General features: G+C 36.3%; 1 pseudogene; it reads right to left on the reverse strand.

Annotated features, from left to right (window-relative positions):
* Positions 1-727: 727 nt before the first annotated feature.
* Positions 728-9,044, reverse strand: LOC125928871 (L-lactate dehydrogenase B chain-like; annotated as a pseudogene).
* Positions 9,045-13,914: the final 4,870 nt, after the last annotated feature.

The following is a 13,914-nucleotide window of genomic DNA, read 5'->3' on the forward strand; positions in this document are numbered from 1 at the left end:
AATAGTAATTAAACATAGGGAAATTCACAGCTCAAGTATTTTATCTAGAAAGAACTTTGGATATGGCTGTTGGACCATGGATGGACTAGAAAAGGACAAAACCCAAGCCTAACAAGTTTTTTTTTGGAAATATATTGCCAGAGAAACTTCAAGACCAGACTGAAAATCTCTAATGCTGTTCAAGCTATTAAAACAACTTCTAGTCTCCTAATTTCTCATAATCAAGAGGCAGCCTTTAAGTCTGCATTTCATTGCCTCAAGGAGGTCACATTAATCCCTATGTAAGATGTGGCCAAGTATGGTAATGGGAAGGAGAATACTTCCCAAGAGAAGAGCTTGAAGTCATGAAGAGCTATGACCAAAATAGATCTTTCTAAAAAATAGACCCAGTTCATGGAATCTCCACTACCTCTCAAACAAGGACAATTTCCATTGTCTGCTCTCCTAAATTTCAAAATTACTATGGACCCATGACTGCTATGGGTTTCCCCTTGTCTCCCTACCTCTTCCTTCCTTCCTTCCTTCCTTCTTTCTTTCTTTCTTTCTTTCTTTCTTTCTTTCTTTCTTTCTTTCCCTTTCTTTCAGAAGCACACTATGATAGTTAATTTTATTTGTTCAGTGCTCATTTGTAAGCACTAAGCATGGACTTCAATTCTGTGAGCCCAGATTCACATATTTAGGAAGATATAAGCAAACTGATCAAAGTATATGGATGAAAAACTGAAGAAAGGCTCATGGTTAATCACATTGTAGTTTTAAATTTCTACAGCCAAGAAGCCAGAAGTCACAGGTCTTTTAGGTCTTTCTGGATGTCCCACAAGATATCCGCACTTTTCTTGAGCTGAGTAACCTCATCATCCTTCAGCTTCTGGTTGATAACACTGGCTAACCCCTGAACTTTTAGGATACATGGAAGGCTCAGGAAGATTTCATTCTCAGTGCCATACGTTCCCTTCACCATCGTTGACACTGGGTGAATCCTGGATTGATTTTTCAACATTCAACGAGATCAGCCATACTTAATCCAGCAGTCCAGTTGGTATATCCTTTTAGTTTGATGACTTCGTATGCACTTTCAAACACCATCTTATGTACTTCCTTCTAATTTTCACTGTCATTGTCTGTTCCCATTTCTGGGTTCAGTTCCTGGAGAGAAACACCTGCCACATTCACTCTGCTCCACGTAGCCACACTTGAGTTGCCTTGTTCTCTCAAAATGCATCCATGGCAGCTGCTGGGATGAATGCCAAGTTTTTCAGCCATAAGATAGTGAAATATAGCAAAATTCATATTACACCCACTTCCAATCACTTAGCTTGGGTAGTCCACTTAGCTTCCATGTAATGTATGTGAGAATATCCACTGGGTTGGAAACCACCATTATGATATAATCAGGACTGCACTTGACTATCTGAGGAATAATGCATTTGAAGACATTAACATTCCTCTGCACCAGGTTGAGCCACTGTCTCCCTCCTGATGGCAGACTCCTGCAGTTACCACCACAATCTTAGAATTGGCAGTCATGGAGTAATCTTTATCTGTCACAAAATTATCAATTTTAGATGTCTAAAGAATTAAGCTCCTATGTTGCAGATCCATCATTTCTCCTTTGTGTTTATCTTCCAAAACATCCACCAGGGTAAGTTCACTTCCAAATCATCCAGCCAGGGACTTTCCCAGAATGCTGATGGCACATGCCCTGCCAACTTGTCCAACACCCACTACAGTACTCTTATTGTTTGGGACGGTTGACTCTCCTTCTGTGACTGACACAATCAGTTTTTCCTTAAGAGTTGCCGTTGTGCCTAGTGAGAAACAGCTGTAAGAGTCATGTAAAGAAGACAATGCCAGCTGCGTCTCCTCCTTACCTCTTTCTTTTTATATGGAAGTGTCTGATGTGCATATCATCATTGTATATTGAAGTGAGACATATATTTTATCTTTATGGAAAGGAGCCACATGTGGACTTGATGTAGAGGAGTGGAAATCACCTGGAGAATCTGATTTTGAGGTGGAAACAGTGGCAAGATGGTAATTTAGCCAGTCTGTTTTAGGAATAAAGAGTGTATTCTATGTATTGGAAAAAGGATAAAAATAGATATTTGTTGACCAGAATATTGAGTTGTCACAGATACTGACCAGTATTATTTTCTCTTCTTGGGAACTCTAGGAGTCTATATTTGAGAGCCGCTTTTTCATTTAGGTTGGTGCCATATTCCTGAGTATGGCTATTGGAATGTAAGCAGAAATAACATGTCGCATTCTGACTGGGATGAGTAAATATATAGCATGTATTCCCTCAGTTTTATCTCTATTTGTTGGCTGAATGATGCCAAGATGATCTTAATGTCAGAAAAGGGTGGAACAACACAAAGAAACAGATGATTTGAGGGAAGTACTTTGACCTTCTCATCAGACTGTGTTTTGAGTGAGGAATGAGTGTGTCACACTATGCCATTTCAGAATTTCTTTGTTACTGTGGCTTATTATAGCCTATCCTGACTGATACAGGGGAGTAACACTCTGTGAATATCATGGCTTAATGGACAGGAAAACTGTCTCCTCAAATTTATAATACATAGTCATCATGGGAAATTCTATCTGTAGGAAAAAGCAAACCTTTCATTAAAGCAAGGAAGTAAGGAAAGAGATAAGGAAGAGTTTAAAGATGAAAATGAGTTTATATCTTATAGAGTCATGTTTTAAGATAAGAGAGTGAAAAGTTTAGAAAGGTAAGCATAGAGTGCAGCCGGTTAGATTCAGGGAAATATAGAACATCTTGATGGTAGCAGCTCTAAAGATTGCAGGGCCAGGGTGACACAGATGGGTGACAGTGCCTATACAATGGTGATGAACGGATAGGCCCAGTGTATACTGTTGGTGTAATCAAACTGTGACTACCAGGCTTAATTGCTGGAGGCATTGTGTGACTCCATTTGGGGTGGACTGCTGCCAGCCCTTTTTTTCTTGGTGTCCCTGAAGCCCAGAGTGGTGGCAGGCCCTGAAGCTGTCATGCTTGAACAACATGATGACAGCAGCAATGATTTTGATTCCTGTATTTTGTTTCCCTCAATTCTTGGACTGACTGCCCTAACCCTTCTCTAGAGGCTATTCAAAGGTCAATGTGTCATTGAGATGGTCAGTGGTTTCTTGAAGCATCTTCAGGTCAATTATCAACTTTGCCATGATGCCATTAGAAATCCCTGGTTGTGACAACTATTTCCTGAAGGTATTGTTTTTCATAATTTGAGGCTGGAGAATAGTTTTCAAAAGGGACATGATTCCTTTCAGGCTTGTTTTTCTCTGAAGGCCTCAAGTTCGATTTCCTTCTAGCTTTTTGAACCTTCTATTTCTCTAGGGAGTTTGAAAATGACATTGTTTACCACATTGCATAGTGCTCCCTTTATCGAGGGCTTGATGTAGAAATTTTCCATGATCTTGGTATTAATAAAAAGTGCTTTTCCTGGAAAACTGGATTGTTTAATTCTGCACTAGATTATCATGTTTACCGATGGTATTGGTGGCTAGTGTTCCTGTGAATCTGTGGCTCATCCCTTGAATGGAAAGTATTTTGAATAATAATACCACCTTGGGTCCATCTGCTTTTTTTTTAACTTTTATTTTTCCAATTGTCTTGATTTCTTCAGTTTCGCTTTATTTTTTAAATGCTCCTGGATATATTAAGGTGAATTTAAAGACTTTTATGGTGGCTGTGGTGTCAGAAAAAATGAAAGAGACATAAGGGAATGAGGCAAAGAAAATAAGGACTAGAGTAAGAATGAAAGAATAATTACTGTCAGCATTTTGTTTATATTCCTTCAGACCTGCTATTTTAGTGGGGCTCGGCTGACTTCCAGCTGCTAGTATCTGTATCTGTGCTGAGGCCATTTTCTGGAACCTCTAAAGTCCATGATGCATATGTGTGTGGAAGGCTAGAAGTGCCAGAGAATTAGCTTTCCCTGTGAAAATGTTTATCAGTGTCTCTCAGGTTAGTATATAAATACCCCACCTCCCTTACCCCTTGGTTGGGTCATATATGAGTTGTTTTGCATCATTTCCCAATTTGCCCACTGGATTGAGCTCTGGTCACTCATTGTGTTATTGAGCTGCTTTTTCTTCCATGTGTCTCTTCTCCATTCTGCTATCACTCTTCCTTTTAATTCTCAGAGACATCCTTGCATGCCATTCATGTGTCAGAGCTACTTCTAGGGAAACCCAACTAACAGAGGAAAAAGAGGAAGAGGGAAAGAGGGAGAAAAGAAGAAAGGAAGGGAAAGAGGGAAAGAAATAGAGAGAGACATAGGAGAGGAAGGAGAAGGGAGGAAGGGAGACAGAGGGAGAAACATAGAGAAAACACATTATATTAATGATATATGGGGCGCCTGGGTGGTTCAGTTGGATAAGTGTCTTACTTCAGCTCAGGTCATGATCTCACAGTTCATGAGTGTGAGGCCCACATTGGGCTCTGTGCTGACAGCTCAGAGCCTGGAACCTGCTTCGGCTTCTGTGTCTCCCTCTCTCTCTGACCTTCCCCTGCTCATGCTCGCTCTCTCTCTCTCTCTCTCTCTCTCTCCCTCTCTCTCAAAAATAAACATTAAAAAATAAAAAAAATAATAATATATGTTCACTCTGCTACTTGAAGGATCCTCACTCTTTGAGCAAGGTGTTTTTATAGCCATAAGTATGTAATTTTCTCTGTTAATGAAGGAATAAAACTAAAACAATTTGACTCACCTGTTTAGACATTTAAGATAGTAAATAAATGCTTATATAAGAGGTTTCTCTATTTTATTAATTAATATATAACTCTAAAGGCTTATCTGATTATGAATGCTGATTGCATTGTTTTTATTCATACTCTTTTTCAGAACCTTAATAAGAACTAACTTCATACCCAATCCCTCTCTTGTGCATTCTCATAAAATGTGATAAGCCAGGTTCTGCCACTCCCTAAAAACCTCATTCATACTTAGCTCTCTCTTGGGTACAGGTACAATTTAGAAACATATTCCTTGAGAATTTGACAAATTCTAGGTAATAAAAGATCTTACCTCATGACATACACCTTCAAGTATTAAATTTATCTATCTATCTATCTATCTATCTATCTATATCTCCAATTTTTGTTATATGTGTATTCTGAACACAGCATTGATGCATCTGGATGCAAAAATGCATGGGCCATGGGCAATTTAAAATAATTTTAAGAGAAAGGACATAGCATATATATTTATTCATTTGTTCATTTTTTCCAAGGAGAGCACTGAATTAGATGCTGTGAAGAATACAAAAATACATCAGACACTATCTAGCCAATAGAAATGCACTATATATGTGCATTATATATGTGCAACTGAAGACCCAAGAAGGGACCACTATTTGTAATATCCCACAACTGGAAACTTGCCAATTGTACATCTACAGAAAGATGGATAAACAAAGTGGGATACATTTATGCAATGAAACAATACAGTAATGAGACTGTATAAATTACAAGGACATGAAATAACATGGATGAATCTCATAAATATAAACTTGAGCTCCTCACCCCCCCAAAAAAAAACAGATACAAAATAGTACATTCATTTGATCCTGTTGATACAAAGTTTAAAATTAGGCTATATTGATATAAATCAGGATTTTAGATTTCTTTGAGGCTAAGGGTAGAGTCTGAATGGGAATATGAGGTGACTTCTGGTATTCTACTAATTTATTTCTTGATCTTGATGTTAGCTACATGGGTGTGCTAGCTTTGTGAATATTTACTTATCCATGTGTACACTTGTGATTTATATACTTTTCCTTATCTATGATATTGAAATATGTATATATATGTATACATACATATATATATGTATACGTATATACATATATATGTGTATACGTATACATATATATATATGTACACACACACACACACATATATATATATATATATGTATAAATCAGACATATTTTTTCTTTGAGTTTACATCTGCTAGGAGAGATGTGGTATGTAAGCACATACCTTTAATTTTATAACCCATAAGTACAATATAGCAAAAGGTACTAGAATTAAAGATGAGAAAGAACTGCTCTTTGACCTGCAAAGAATCAGAAATGCTTAAAGGAAGTAATGAACACATTTTGAGATTATCCTGGATGGGTGAGTAGGGGCTGCCAAGTGTGTGGAGAGTGGAAGGACCTAAGTGGAATAAGAAGGACCTAAGCAGATTAAGAAGAAATGTGCTGGAATATTCTACAAATAAGTTTCCTGTGAGGTCTGGACATTAAGAACTGTGGAAGATAAACCAGATGAGAAGTTGGTGCTGGATGACAGAAAGCATTCAACAGTAGACTGAGGAATTTGAGTATGTTTTGTGGAGTGCCAATATTTTTAGGCATAGTTGATACGATTAGAACCATAGCTGGAAAGAACATAAGGACACTGCGAAATATAAAATAGGTTGATGTGATGGAATCCTGGATGAGGGAGGCCAGAAAGGACATATGGAAAGAATACCAACTCATTAGACTTGACGATTGATTTAGGTGACGACAAGGACCCAAATTGACTGTATATTTTCATGGTTGAGTGACTGTCATTTGGAGGGAAGGGAATTATATGACTCCATTTGAGGTAGATTGTGTTTGAGGAATCAGCAGGTTATTTAGAGGTTGAGCATGTACTTTGTAAACACAGGACTTGAGCTCACGAGAGAGGGTGAGATTTGAATTTGGGTCGCATCTGCATAAATATGATTGAAGTAGTCAAAGGCCAAAGTGAAGAAAAGAAAATAAACACTGTGATGTATAATTTTGACTTTATATCTAATAACATAGAGGATTAAAGCGAAAGTATTGGAAATATAACTAATAGTACACACAACAATAGCAACTACAATGATACTATACAAGTTTTTTGAGCATAGGGAATGTGTCTTGTTAATCATCGTATCTACAGTCCCTTCACAGCTCCCAGGACATGATAAATATGTTTTTTTAAGTTTTATAAATTTTATATGCATTGTACTTTACAATTTCTAAGTTCCATTATCAATATCCTCACTGTCTCAACAGGTTTGTAATTAATACCATAGAGATATGATGGAACAGTTACATTTCTATACTTATGAAGAATGTATTTGTCCCTATATATTAAAATGGAATCATTATTGTCATCTCATACTTTCCTATAGCTAATGAGCAAACTTTTCCCATTTATCTTGGCCCTAGTATCAGTCAGATATATTTCACAGTGACCATGATGGGAGAAGGTCTGAGAAGGAGAAGCGTAACTGGCCTCGCTTCAGAGAATGTGTGTTTTGTCACACTGCAGATCAACATCTATCAAAAGTTAGTGCTGAAATGCAGTTTGCAGCTCTATGCTTGTGATAGAGAGGCTCCTACATGGTGTTATAGTGCAGTTTTTGCAGAAAAATAGTCTTAATTATATGAACTTCACAGGGGTATTGTGAGGGGGCAGTCGGGTAAAGCTTGTAAATACAAAGTGCAAACTCTCCAACACCCAGAAGAGGTGACACAAATGTTAGTTTCCTCATCACTATTAGAAAGTTCACCAGTCATCTGGGTAACAGCAGTATTCTCTTCCAAGAATATTCAAGGTAAATCCCCTAATAGAGTAGCATAAATTTACTGGCAGCCCAGGAACACAGGTCCTAATTAGATCATTGCTCTGGTGGCAAAATTCTTGACTTACCTTGTGTTTGGAATGTATAGGCTATAGATTATTACAGCTGTCACTTGTTAGGATTTTAATGACAAACATGATTTCTAAACAGAAGTCTATTATTCTCTTAAATGCCAAACCCACAACATGAGTGGTAATAGCATGCATTTGATAATCTGATGACAAAAATATCTACAGTAAACACTGGTCATAATCTAATCCCTTATTAGGGGCATTATTGCAGTCTTGTCCTATTTTATTTTTAAATATTTACCCTTACAATCTCTTTGTATTACAACATATCAACCAGAGTAAATATCATGGGACTGTATTCCAATTTCCACATTCATCCAGATGAATTAGAACGATAGCAATGAAGACACAATTTTGGTGTTAGGAATTATCCTCATATCTTCCATTCATCCCTTTGACATTCCCTTAACCATCACTGGCAGTCTCATTGCTTTGCCTTTGGGCTTCCACTTATTTTTCTCTTTATCCTAACTAATAAAGATAGATGGATAGATGACTAGATAGATAGATAGAAATACATATATGTATGTGATATGCAATATGGTTTATACACAAATGTTATTTTCTTCATGTTTTTACTTTGCAAAAGCAGAACACATAGAACGTATTATTCTTAGATCTTTTAATTTCATGTAGAATATTATTTGCAAAACACAGACAACTTACAATCTCCTTTACTGTCCGGATTCTGTGAGACTTAAAGGACACATATATTCACGTTTGTCAGGTGAAAGGCTGAAGTTTGTAGATTCTAAGTGACTTGCTGAATTTCACAGTCAGTAACATACAACTAGGTCTTGTAGCAATTAGGGTTTTGTTTTTGTTTTTTGTTTTTGTTTGGTTTGGGGTTTTTTTGTAGAGAGCAAAACAAACCCACCTAAAGGCAAAAATGAATTTGTCAGACAGACTTGGAGGTGTCACAGAAATCAGAAAAGTTGAAGAATCAAGTTCATAAAATAACATAGACTCAGTTTCATGACCACTTCACTCATCTCAAGAGCATTGCTAGTGTAAATCATTTCTTAATATTTTAAGTCTGCTTTGTCTGCCAAGATTCAAATTCTAAGAAGGAGGGTCTGGTTGGTCTTGTTTGGGCAATGTGTCTACTTTTTCAACAGAAATGTGCTTGGCAACTTGGTTAATAGACCCACCTGACTGTGTCTTATGGGAAGAAGAGTCCTCCCCCAAAGAGGTAGAATAAAATGCTAGATAACCACAAAGCCACAAATGTCCCTATAGCCCTATATTCTTGGCTTTCTGTTCCTAATTTTAATGCCTTTACTGTGATAGGAATAGATTTTTGCTCTTTGGAGTCAACATCTCTGATAGCTACAGACATATTGGCAGTCAATTTCACAATTTGAGACATGAGCTAGAGAGTTAGAACTCTTTTAGAATCATGTAAGATGCATGTACCCTGTTGTTAACACACACCTCACCACCAATTCCTGACTACCCTTTCATGTTTGTGAGGACCAATCAGATTGCTCTGGGTGGTCCCATCCTAAGAAATACAATATAATTGGTAAAAGGAATAATATCATAGTTCCAGCTTAGGGTAAGTTATATATAAATGATAAGTTGTATTGTAACAAGGCATTATGTTCTCCAGATTTAATTAGCTTGGAATGTGAGTTATAACTTCTTGTGAGGGAGAGGATTAATTAAATTCTTGCAGGAGGGGGAAAAGCAGTCTGTATATTTTCAACACAAATAGGTAATATTTTTTCCATATTAATTGCCAGTTCTCATGATTTAAACATCAGGGTCATGATTACTACCCTTTATTTTTCCAAGTAGAGGACAAGGCAAATGAAAACAGGAAACAAGATAGAAGAAGAAACAAAAAGACAAAAAAAAATACAGAGTACTCAATAAACTTTAACTCTTCTGGCAGTGATCTCTATAGCCCACCATTTATCCAATTATAAGTGCTAATATTAGGAAGGAAAATAATTTTTCCACCATCCTTCTGGGTTCTTGGCCAAGGACACCCTCTGTAATAAAAGACAAATTAACAGAAGGAAAACAAACAGAAGTTTAATAACAGGTATACCTCCAGTGTACATGGGAGATACCCGGGAAAATTGAGTAACTCCCCCAAATGCCCAAGCCACCGTCTTAAATAACATCTCCAGCTAAAAACAAAAGAAGACGGTGGGGGTTGGTAGAACCAGTTATTACATAAGGCTATCAAAAAGGCATGGTAAACAAGGGTATGGTTGTTAAGCAGATTTATGTCTGTGCTTTCTTCATTGATAAAATTTTCTAGATTTGGTTATCCTCTTCTTCCTGGTACAGAGAAGGAGACACACTTAGAAATGGAGATTTCCAATTTAAATGTGTGTCTTACAAAAGGGTAATTTTTATGCAGTTTTCAGAACTTCTCTGATGTCTTTAGTTTATTAAAAACTAAAAAAAATCAGCTAAAATAATGAATATGCTAAGGAGACATAAATTGGGATGCCACATTCTTTCACCAATTCACAAGTTTTCTAAGGGAGCTGAGATATCAGTGGTAAATACATGTCTCTGAAGCTATCCAATCATTTTACTTACTAAATTTATTAAATAACAGGTTCATATGTTTCCAATTGGTAGTCAGTATAAACACACTAAATTTAGGTATTGAGAACCTCACCAGTTGCCCAGACCCAAATCCAAAGAAGTTATGAGTAGAATGATAAAATAGCATGGCTTCAAAGTAACATATCTGGGTTATTTGGTCCCTGATACTTACATAAGCTTGGAAAAGTTTTTTAACCTCTGAGCCTTAATTAAATCACCAGTAAAATAGTGATAATAATACACATCTCATAGGCTTATGGAAAATTAAAGGAATATGTGAAATTTCTCATACATATAAGGTAATTGCAGACATTTGTTCAAATCTGATCAAATTTGCCATAGAGAATACAAAGATATTTAAGACCACAACAGTAATTTAAGTTCTAATTAGCAAGTAAAATAATACAAAGAATTACTCAAACCAGATTCATATAAATCAGGAATCTTATACAATGTAAAGCTCTAGTAATAACTTTAAGGACAAAAGTAATTATATTACACAAGAAAAACCAGAAAATTTCTAGGGCCATAGTTTCCCAGACCCCTGTTTGTCCTTTCAGAGGCACAATAACCCAGTTTAACATGAGATTCTTAAACAATATGTATTGTTTGCGTCACTTACTCAGAAGACGGCTATCTCAGACATGAAACATTTCTGTGTTATACTGTTAAATCACCTACATGACATTTTCCAGGAAGACATGTTTTCTTTCATAGTTGTGAAAGAAAAGTTGATAATTTAGAATTTATTAAAATTAAAAACTTCTGAAAAAGAGAGTGTTAAGAGAATGAAAAGGCAAGCCACAGATGTGGAGAAAATATTTTCAAAACATATATCTGATACAAGACTCATATCCAAAATATACAAAGAAGTCTTAAAACTCAACAATAAGAAAACAACCCAACTAAATACGGGCCAAAGATCAGAACAGACACATCACAAAAGGTGAAGTGTCACACATACATAAGAAAAGATATTCAATATGACATGTCATTAGGCCATTACAAATTTAAGCAATAACGAGATATCACTATACATCTATTAGAATAGCTAAAAACTGAAACACTGAAAATACCAAATGCTGATGAGGATGTGGAGCAACAGGAACTCTCATTTCTTGTTGGTGGAAATACAAAATGGCACATCCACTTTGAAAGACACTTTGACAGTGTGTTACAAAGCTGAACATACTGTTATCATATGGGTTATCATTTGTGCTCTTAGGTACTGATGTACTTGAGTTGAAAACTTATAGCCAGCGAAAAATGTGCGTGTGAATATTTATGGTAGGTTTTTACATAATTGCCCCAAACTGGGCACAACTAAGGTGTCCTTCGAATTAATGTACAAGCTGTGGTGTATGCATAGAATGGAATATTTTTCAACAATTAAAAGAAATGAGCTGTCAAGCCAAAAAAACATGTTTAGGAATATTGAGTACACATTTGTACATGAAAGAACCCAGTCTGAAAAGGCTACATATTATATAATTCCAATTAAATGCCATTCTAGAAAAAGGCAAAACTATGGAAACAGTAAAAAAAAAAAAAAAATTAAAAAAAACCAGTGGTTTCCAGGGTTTCAGGATTCAGGGGAGAGTTGAATAGGTGAAGTACAGGGGATTTTTATGTCGGCAAAACTATTCTTTGTGATACTCTAATGTATCATACATGACACTATGTATTTTGAAAAATGCAGAATTTTACTGCACAAATAGTTTACCTTAATGTATGCAAATATAAAAAATCATTTAGAAGCTTAGGGTATCACAGGCAAAACTATACAGTTTGTCAAGAATATCTATCTGTATTGTAAATGTATGAAAAAATCTCAATGAAGAAGGTGGCGGTGGGTGGGGAATGCTGACCTAAGTAACCAGAAATTAGTGGATTTTGCAATACTGAAGGCCAAAGGAACTGTGCCTGCTCATTGTATTTTGGTTGCTAAAGTTGTTTCCTTTGAGGGAAAGAGTAACAATTCTGATACTTCTATGCATGTATACTGGAATTGAACAGCTAATGCATGGTGGATGGTGGGAGCCAGGTTTCTCACTGTTGGAGTGGGAATTTGCAGAAAAAATAAGAATAGGAGGGTAGAATAATTCATGTGGCTATGGCTTAAAGCTGGAGATATTGGTAAGATCTCATGTTTAACTTAAAATAGATGTATATGTGGTTACATGTAGAAATAATACACAGATTTCTTTCTTTTTTGCTGTCTGCTGAGAGGACCTAAAAGAAGTAATACCACAGTAGCAATGAGCACACTCAAGACCCAGATCTTGGTTTCTAATACCACGTACTAGTAAAAAGAACCAGCCCTCCCTGGAGAAATGACTGATTCTAGGCAATATATGAGATGAGCCTGAAGAATCTTACAGTATCAGAAAATATACAAGTGCTCAAACAAAGAAAAGCACATTGATTATGTCAAAGGGGCACAGAACCCAACTGAAAGAGCTTCCAATGGCCAAAGCTGGAACATTTTGAGGAAAAAAATACATGAAATAATATTAGATTATAACCCAGAGTACAAAGTGAATATCTGTGAATCCATGCTGATATAAATTTCAACTAAATTAATAAATAGGAGAGAAGAGACAAATCTAAATAAATTATGCAGATTCTCTGTTCTCAAAGAGAGGGATTATAAATCCTCACTCTTTTTTTTTTAATTTTTTAATGTTTTTATTTATTTTTTAGAGAGAGAGACAGAGCAAGTGAGAGAGGGGCAGAGAGAGAGAGGGAGAAACCGAATCTGAAGCAGAGTCCAGGTTCTGAGCTGTCAGCACAGAGACCAATGCGGGGCTCAAACTCACAAGCTGTGAGATCATGACCTGAGCCGAAGTCAGATGCTCAACCGACTGAGTGACCCAGGCGCCCCTAAATCCTCACTCTTTAAATGTGGAGTGTGCACAGCAACTTCCTTCCAAAGAGTATAACATGGGAAAGGGAGAAACTAGAATAATTTTGTGGCGCTGAAATCTGACAAACACTACTTCAGCCAGCTAATCAAAGTCAACATCAACAGTCATAAAACATGTTGATAGAATGTACCTTTGGTATGATAAGAATGCACAAATGAAAATGTATACAGTATTTCAGTCCCCGATAGTGCTGGAGAGCCAGCTGGAGTTGCTTTCATTTGTGTACCTTATAACTTCTTTTTCTTTCTTCCTTCCTTCCTTCCTTCCTTCCTTCCTTCCTTCCTTCCTTCCTTTCTTTTTCTTTCTTTCTTTCTTTCTTTCTTTCTTTCTTTCTTTCTTTCTTTTACTTAAGATGAAATCACCACTGCTTTGAACAAAGTCACTTTTCATTAAGTTTCCTTTTAGTTGCATCTTTACACCATACTATATAAAGTCCAACATTTTTCTGTTCTGAAAATGGTTGTGAAAAGTGTAAACTGAAATGGATATTTTTGGGGCTTTTAGAAGCACGATTCTAATAATGGACTTCATTTGCCATAAAGAAAGTATTCTTTACCATTCTTTTGTTTTGTTCTGTTTTTTAATAAAAATTTACAGATTAAGAGGGTCATTTCCCCCTTATCACGAGAAAGGGGGTTCTATGAGGATATGAGTTTCTGTCCTCTTTTTTTTTTTTTGGCTGCTGCAGTATTTCCATCACCTAGAGAAGCACCT

Source organism: Panthera uncia, chromosome D1, assembly GCF_023721935.1.
Source record: "Panthera uncia isolate 11264 chromosome D1, Puncia_PCG_1.0, whole genome shotgun sequence".
NCBI lineage: Eukaryota > Metazoa > Chordata > Mammalia > Carnivora > Felidae > Panthera > Panthera uncia.